The following is an 8,145-nucleotide window of genomic DNA, read 5'->3' as shown; positions in this document are numbered from 1 at the left end:
CCTGGATGAGCAGGGAGCCCAATGTGGGTCTAGATTCGAGGACCTGGGATCATGATCTGAGCTGCAGGCAGATGCTTAATGACTGAGCCACCCAGGTGCCCCACACCAGATACATTTATATTGAAACATTGTTTGTTGTTCATCTGAAATTCACCTTTAACTGGGTTTCCTTTGTTTCTCCCCCTTCTAAATCTGTAGGTTTTTGTATTTTTTAAGAATTTATTTATTTATTTGACAGACAGAGATCACAAGTAGGCAGAGAGGCAGGTAGAGGAGAGAGGAGGAAGCAAGCTCCCTCCGGAGCAGAGAGCCCAACTTGGGGCTCGATCCCAGGACCCTTGGGATCATGACCCGAGTGGAAGGCAGAGGCTTTAGCCCACTGAGCCACACAGGCACACCTAAATCTGTCGGTCTTAAGCAAAGAACTCTTCTCTTGGTTTAATGCTCTGGTGTCATCATCTTGAAATTCTTTTTTTTTTTTTTAAAGATTTTATTTATTTATTTGAGAGAGCACATGAGACAAAGTATGAGAGGGGCAGAAGGAGAGGGAGAAGCAGGCTCGCCACTGAACAGGGAGCCCCATGTAGCATTCAATCGCAGAACCCTTGATGTCTGGAGCCAAAGGCAGCCACTTAACCAACTGAGCCACCCAGGCGCCCCATCCATCTTCCAATTCTTAATAATTTTTGGACATGGAGCCCTGCATTTTCATTTTGCACAAGTATTGAGTCATAGTAAGGACCTTTGCAAAGCCTTATCCGGAATATTCAGAACCAAGAGCTTAGAGACAGGAGGGTTCTGCCCTCCAGCCGTTGAGCCATACCTCTGAGTTTTCCCAGACACCCTGTCTCCCACATCCCCCTTTGCTCCCTGGCCGGATGGGTCAAACCTTCATCTCCTCTCCCCAGTGTGTACTATGTGTCTCCTCATTGTCTAGCTATCCCCATCCTTACCCCTTCTCTTCCTGGTTCCACTCAGCGAACTCCCCCAAATGTCTGCCATGCCACCCTCCTGCTCAGAACTTTTCTCGGGGTGTCTTCTAACTGCTGTCTTTGTTATACCGGCCACCTGCCATTAAGAGCACTGAGCTGGGCACATTGTGGCCTCATTTCCCATGTTCAGGGCAGGAATCTGCCTCTGGCCCAGGTCTCTACGTGGGAGCACTGTGGGCAGAGCCCTGCTGCAGCCTTGACTGGAAGGCTGAGTTTCATCTCCAGCATAGCAGGAAAGTTGCTGTCTGGGACAGCAAGAAGAGGTAGAGAGGCTCCAGAATGACTTATCGAGCACCTCCTTTGTGCCTGGCATTGTCCTGGGTACTGGGAGAGAGAGGGAGAGAGATAATCTTAAGCAGGCTCCAGAACCAGTGCAGAGTCTGTCATGGGGCTGGATCCCACAACCCCAAGACTGTGATCTGAGCCCAAATCAAGAGTCAGGCACCCAGCTGACTGAGCCACCCAGGTGTCCTGCACACGTTTACTTTTTCAAAGTAATATTAAGACTCCAAAATCTTTCTAGTCTAGAATCAGACCCTTCCTTCAGGCTAGGCTTGCCTCAGAGGTTGGAAACCTGAAGAGAATGCTGCTCTCCTACCATGACCATCTCTAGCTACCCATGGTCCCTGCAGAGTGGAGTGCAGGTGGGAGAGAGGGCAGAAGAGGCCCTCCTTGCCTGACATGTTGTAACCTGGCCTGGGAACCCTCTGGCCATGGTGGATGTCCCAAGTTGATCTTAACTCATGGGATTCTCCTGGAGATTTTTCAGGAAAACTCCTCCTCTGGGGCCCTCTCACTTAGATTTCCCCTGATAAAGTAGGGCCTCCACCAATTTGGCACTTCCCTGTTGGTTTCCAGCTGTCCCCACTCTGTTGGGATACCACCACCCCCAAACTGGTCCTCAGGCAGCGGGACACCAGCTTAGGTGGGCAGGCCCTCATCTGGTCCCCTGGAAAATCAGGCGTCCTCTGCCTGGTCTACCCGGGCTGTGGGCCATTCCCAGTGGGGCTGTGGCTCTCTCCACTCTGCCATCGCACACAGCCCCTTCCTGTTAGACGGTGCGGCATGTGAGAGCACTTCTGGTCCCAATGTCTCCCAGACTCGAGGCACCTAGGTGAAGCTCTCTAAACAGTGCTCTGGAAGACCCCTCATTTGGCTTCAAGGAGGGAAGGGAAGCAGAGCAGAAAGACAATTGTCTTTTAAACAGCCCCTGTACCACAGCTGGGTGATGGCTTGAGGCTGGCAGGACCAGTCTGGGAGCCTTCCCTCTGTTGCTCTGGCTGGCAGGATGGGCTGGCACTCCATTTAGGACTCTGGGTGCTGGGGACCTCTTGTCCTCAGCTGGAGCCCTTGGCAAGACACCAGCCATAGTACGAGCTGCATTCCCACCAGAGTCTATCAGGTGATAAGAGAACCCCCAACTTAGTTGCCAGAGGCTCCTCCATCACCTGGGTTTGCCTGGCAAAAACTTGCTCCTCCGCAAGCCTCCAGTCAAGCTCTGCCTCCTCCAGGATGACCTCCTTGATTGTCCCATGGAGCACACTGAGACTCCTCCTCCCTGGGGCTCTCACCCTACCTTGTTCTCTCCTCCTATAAAAACTGTTCTAGTTCCTGTACTTTTGAAATGTCTGGTGTCATCTTTCCTCATCAGATTGTGAGTTTCTTGAAGAATATCTCTGGATGGCTTCTGGTTTGTCTCTGGGTCCCTGTTATCCAGCACAGAGGCTGCCAGAGACCAAGGAGTAGTAATGCACGAACAGCAATGATGACAACCTCCACTGAGGGTTAATTGCATGCCAGGTCCTGGGCGCCTGGATGGCTCAGTGGGTTTAAACCTCTGCCTTCGGCTCAGGTCATGATCCCAGGGTCCTGGGATCAACTCCCTCATCCGGATCTCTGCTCAGCGGGGATCCAGCTTCCCCCTGCCCCACCGCCCCCCGCCTGCCTCTCTGCCTACTTGTGAGCTCTGTCTGTCAAATAAATAAATAAAAATTTTTAAAAAATTGCATACCAGGCCCTGTGCCAAGCTTCGTGGTGAATTATCACCTTAATCCTTAAGTAGTAGGTACTATTATCCCTGTTTTACAGAGAAGGAAACTGAGGCTCAGAAGGAGAAGTCACTGGCCAAGGTTACACGGCTTGAAGGCAGGAGAGTAGGAGTAGACACAAGTCCTCCTGGGTGCGGGGCCCCTTGTGCTATACTGAGTTGGGCTCAGTCATGCTTGATAGGCACCGGGATGGGGGCAGGGATGGCTGGGCCCCCTTAGGTCAGCCTGATGGCCTCAGAGCCTGCCACGCCAGGACTCTGTGCTTTCTTGGGGGTCGCAGGACATGCAGAGAAATCAGTGGATACAGAAGGGTCAAGATGGGCATGGGAGCTGCTGACTTTGAGGCCAGTGCAAGGTCAAGTCAGGGATCCTGGGAGGGAGAAAACACATCCCTGGAAACGGACAGCTTGTAATGGCACAGGGTCTGGGTGTCACAATGCAGCGATAGGGGTTGGCTGGGCCGCAGTTCTGGGTGACCACCTGTCCGGGTTTGCCCGTGACTGAGAGGTATGGGGCTTCTAGGACTAGAACTGTCCAGGAAGCAGTTGTCATCCTGCAACTTTAGATGTTTCTGCTCACTAGATGCTTGTGGGCCCTGGAGGAAACACTCTTGGGAAGACCAGGTGTCAGCGCACGCAGGTTGGTTGGCCTGGCTGTGGCCCCAGGGGCTCGTGGAAAGAGCAGGACCAGCTGTCAGAGCATTGGGGGCTGATACCCATTTCAGCCTTACCCTGGTCAAGGGCCTTAGGCCACTTGTGTAAATGACACCCCTGAGCCTTTTTTCCTTTTCTCTCCAATGAGGTGGGTAACATCCCTTGGTGGGACTCTTAGGAGGATGTAAATGAGATAACCAGGCATCGTTGAGAGATCAGGTTCAACTGAGAAAAACAGATCCCCAGAATAGTTCTGGCTTAAACAAGAGTTCATTTCTCTCTCAGATGCAAGTCTGGAATAGATGGTTCCAGGGTCGAGGGGAGGCTCTACTTCATTAAGTCCTTGGGCATTCAGGCTCCTTCTAGCTCATGGCTCCTCCAACACTAGGGTATGTCCCTTGTCTTCAAAGGCAAAGATGGCAGCTAGAGCCCCAGGCATCACATCCATGTTTCAGGCAGCAGATGAGAGACGGACCAAAGAAGGGCACATCCCACTCCCTTTAAGGGTACTTCCCACAAGTTGGCCACAGCAATTCCGCTTACATTCCACTGGTCCTAACTTGAGTCCCAAGGTCACGGCAAGAGAGTCTGTGAGATGTACTTTCATTCCAAGGGGCCTGGTAAAATCAGTAGTGCTATTCTTTTTGTTTGTTTGTTTAAGATTTTATTTATTTGACAGAGAGAGAGATCACAAGTAGGCAGAGGGGGAGGGGGAAGCAAGCTCTCCGCTAAGCAGAGAGCCCAATGTGGGCTCGATCCCAGGACCTGAGATCATGACCTGAGCCAAAGGCAGACGCTTAACCACCTGAGCTTCTCAGGTGCCCCAGGAGTGCTATTCTTATGGAAGAAGGAGGGTACAGGGGCGCCTGGGTGGCTCAGTGGGTTAAGCCGCTGCCTTCGGCTCAGGTCATGATCTCAGGGTCCTGGGATCGAGTCCCGCATCGGGCTCTCTGCTCAGCAGGGAGCCTGCTTCCTCCTCTCTCTCTCTGCCTGCCTCTCTGCCTACTTGTAATCTCTCTCTGTCAAATAAATAAATAAATCTTTAAAAAAAAAAAAAGAAGAAGGAGGGTACAGATTTTGGGGAAATAGCAGAAGGCTGGCCGCATGCACCTGGTACAGGGCCTGACCTACATCAGAAGGGTTCAGCAAATGTGAGCTCCTTCTCTGCAGCCTGAGAAAGCTTAGGGCTCCAGCTCCCGAACCACCACAGAGCCTCCTGGGACACAGAAGGAGAAGAGCAGAGCTGGGACTGACTGGGAAGTAAGAGGCAGGGACATCCCCAGGTATCACATGGCTCAACCTGTGGCCCCCCGCAACTGAAGGCCAGCCCCCTAGGAGCTCAGCAGTGGGGTTCTGGGGGGCAAGGAGCCCTCATAGCCAGGCCAGAAGCTGGAGGCAGGAGATGGTCCAGTAAGGGGAAAGGGCTTGACCAATGCCAGGCAGGACACCAGAGTCCACCCATGTGGCCTGAGATCAGGGCAGAAAGGCAGCAGGCAGGGGTTCCCTAAGAGCCAGGCCTTTACTGATGGTTGCCATAGAGGAGGAGAACACCGGGGAGTCACATTTGTCCGGTTTTATTTTAGAAGCAAGCTAACAGATGTTAAGTCATCTAGGAAAAGCAGCATCTGCCCAAAATACAAGGACAGTGAAACCAGTCAGGGAAGCCCCACACTGGCTCTTGCCCTGGAGATGGGGGTCTTCTTCCTTAGGAGGATGTAAATGAGATAACCTGGCAAAAGGCAGTCATGACAGGGATACTATCTGTAGTATTTATGGGTATAGTAGGGTTGGTAAGACCTTCCCAAAGAGAGGCCGCTGAGTGCCCCACTTGCCACACAAGCAGTTTGGAAATGGAGGCAGGGGAGTTTTGCCTAAAGATGTCAGTCCAGTCTTGGAAGCTTGAGGTATGCTGGGCACATTCCTTCTCCTGGACCCCGATCGGCAGCATGTCATTTATTCCCCGAGCTGCACGTCCGTCCACACCGTGTTGCCTGGCCCGCCGACCCGGGCTGGCAGAGCTGGTGCTTCCGGGCAGGTGCCTGGGCTTGGGGTCCTCCAAGACTGCCTGGTCTTTAGTGCATGTCCGCTGATCCCAGGACCCTGCAAATTTCCATGCACGCATACCAGGGCCTGCCCTCCCAGGCAACATCTTCTGCCCTCCATTCTCCAAGACCCCTTCTCCCACTCCACCTCCCCACTTATGGTCTTGCCTCCTGAGTCACTGGGAAAAGGAAAGAAAATGGACATTTCGCTCTCTCCCACCCCTTCAGCTCTTCTCTCCTCTAGATCCTTCCCTTGGGCGTGCACATGTTCTAGTTCTAGCTCATGAAGGCCCTCTCTGGTTCCCTCCTTCCCCCAGTCTTCCCTTTCTCCCACAGCAGAACCCCTCAGAGGAACGGTGCGGACCTCTGTCTCCAGTTCCAGCCTCCTCTTCGTTCTTATGCCCACCCTAACCAGCATTTCTCCTGTCCACTGAAGGTCCTTCCAAGGTCGCTCTGTACTGTGGACCCAGTAAGTGACTAGTTCGACGCTGCTGCCTGTCCCTCGTTGGGAGCCGTTCCTCTCTTAAGTCCCAGGACTCCACACACCCTATGGTTCCCTCCTCCTCTTCTCTCCGTCTCTCTTGTCATCCGTTCCTCCTCTTCCCCTGACATGGGTGGCTGGGGCCGGTCCCCAACCTTCTCTCCAGCAGCTACCATTTCCTTGTTGGTCTTATCCCACCTCGAGGTTTTAAATACCTTTTCTATTCCCCAACTGCCATGTTTCTGGACCTCTCCCAGACTCCAGACGTGTATCTCTCAACTGTGCACCCACCATCTCCTCTTGGGTTTCTCAGAGACATCTGAGAATTAGCACATCTGGATCCGAATTCTGATCTGACGTTCCAGAATGTGACTCCCTCTCCCACACCCTGCTGGGGCCCTCCCCTCAGCAACCTGTCCTTTAACTGTCACATCTGCTTCAACCCTACTATCCACCTTGGTGTGTTTCACTCATGAGGCAAAAACACTGCTGGCCTCCTGCTTTGAACTCTGCAGTGCCTTCCCAGTTCAACTGGATGGAGACTTAAATTCTTATTGTGGGTTCTAGTCCCTCTGTGCTCTGATCTCCATGACCTCATGGATCCATATTTTCCCTCCCTGCCTCACACTACCCCCTCCATCACCTCCTTCTTTCAAGCCACACTGGCCTCCTGGCTTGAACGTACTAGCTGTGTCCCACCTTAGGGCCTTTGCACCTGTGGTCAGCTTTGGATTTTTTGTTGTTTTTTTTTTTTAAAGATTTTATTTATTTGACAGGCAGAGATCATTAGTAGGCAGAGAGAGAGAGGAGGAAGCAGGCTCCCTGCTGAGCAGAGAGCCAGATGTGGGGTTCGATCCCAGGACCCCGGGATCATGACCCAAGCCAAAGGCAGAGGCTTCAACCCACTGAGCTGCCCAGGCGCCCCAGTTTTGGTTTTTTTTTACTCAAATGACACCTTTCCTGACCACTCCATTTAAAATGGTAAATCCCCTGTTCACCTTTCATGTTCTCCTCTGTCTGTGGTGTTCTTTCTTTTCTCCATAGCACATATCCCATTCTTTTTTTTTTTTCTTGCTTATTGTCTACCTCCTTCCACTAGAAAGTAAATTTCATGAAGGTAGAGATCTTTCCCTGTTGTACCCCCAGCATTCAAACAATGCTAAGCACAAAATAGTCACTCAACATGAATGTATTTAAAGAATGAAGAAAAGCAAGGAGCAGTGAATATGTGAAGGAGTTGCTCTCCCTGCCCAAGGGGGCTGGGCTCCCAAAGAGGGCACTAGAACGGGGGTGACAATGACTATTGTTGAGAATCCCAAGATGTACCAGGTCCCATGTGGGGGCTGGAGGCAGGGTGTGGCAGATACAGATGCTGACAAGTGATAGACAAGTGATAAATGAGGAGACAGAGGGAACCCCCAGAGGAGGCCTGTGGCAACCCACAGGAGAGCTTACCCATGAAAGACTCCTGTGAGGAGGGGACCCCTGAGCCCTGCCTGAGTCCTACCTAGCCACTCTTTGCTCAGCTCTCCTCTAAGCCTCCCGGAGACTCTGAGGGAGCAGAGAGATAAAGCTGCCCCGATGTGGTGTCAGAACTACCGGGGTTTCCATGTTGGGTTCCCGGCCGGGTGGCTTTGGGCAAAGCATTTTCCCTCACCAAGTCTCAGTTTTCTCCTATGGAAAGCGTGCCAGCTGCTGACCGGAGCTTCTCCTAAATTCCTCCAGACGGCAGACCTCAGTCAGGTCGTGGAAGCTGACCACTCAGATCTCTGTTCAAGAGAGCCCACAGCAGGGACGCCTGGGTGGCTCAGTTGGTTAAGCAGCTGCCTTCAGCTCAGGTCATGATCCCAGCCTCCTGGGATCGAGTCCCACATCCGGCTCCTTGCTTGGCAGGGAGCCTGCTTCTCCCTCTGCCTCTGCCTGCCATTC

This window comes from Mustela nigripes, chromosome 1, assembly GCF_022355385.1.
Source record: "Mustela nigripes isolate SB6536 chromosome 1, MUSNIG.SB6536, whole genome shotgun sequence".
NCBI classification, from domain to species: Eukaryota; Metazoa; Chordata; class Mammalia; order Carnivora; family Mustelidae; genus Mustela; species Mustela nigripes.
This window is presented reverse-complemented; position numbering follows the sequence as displayed.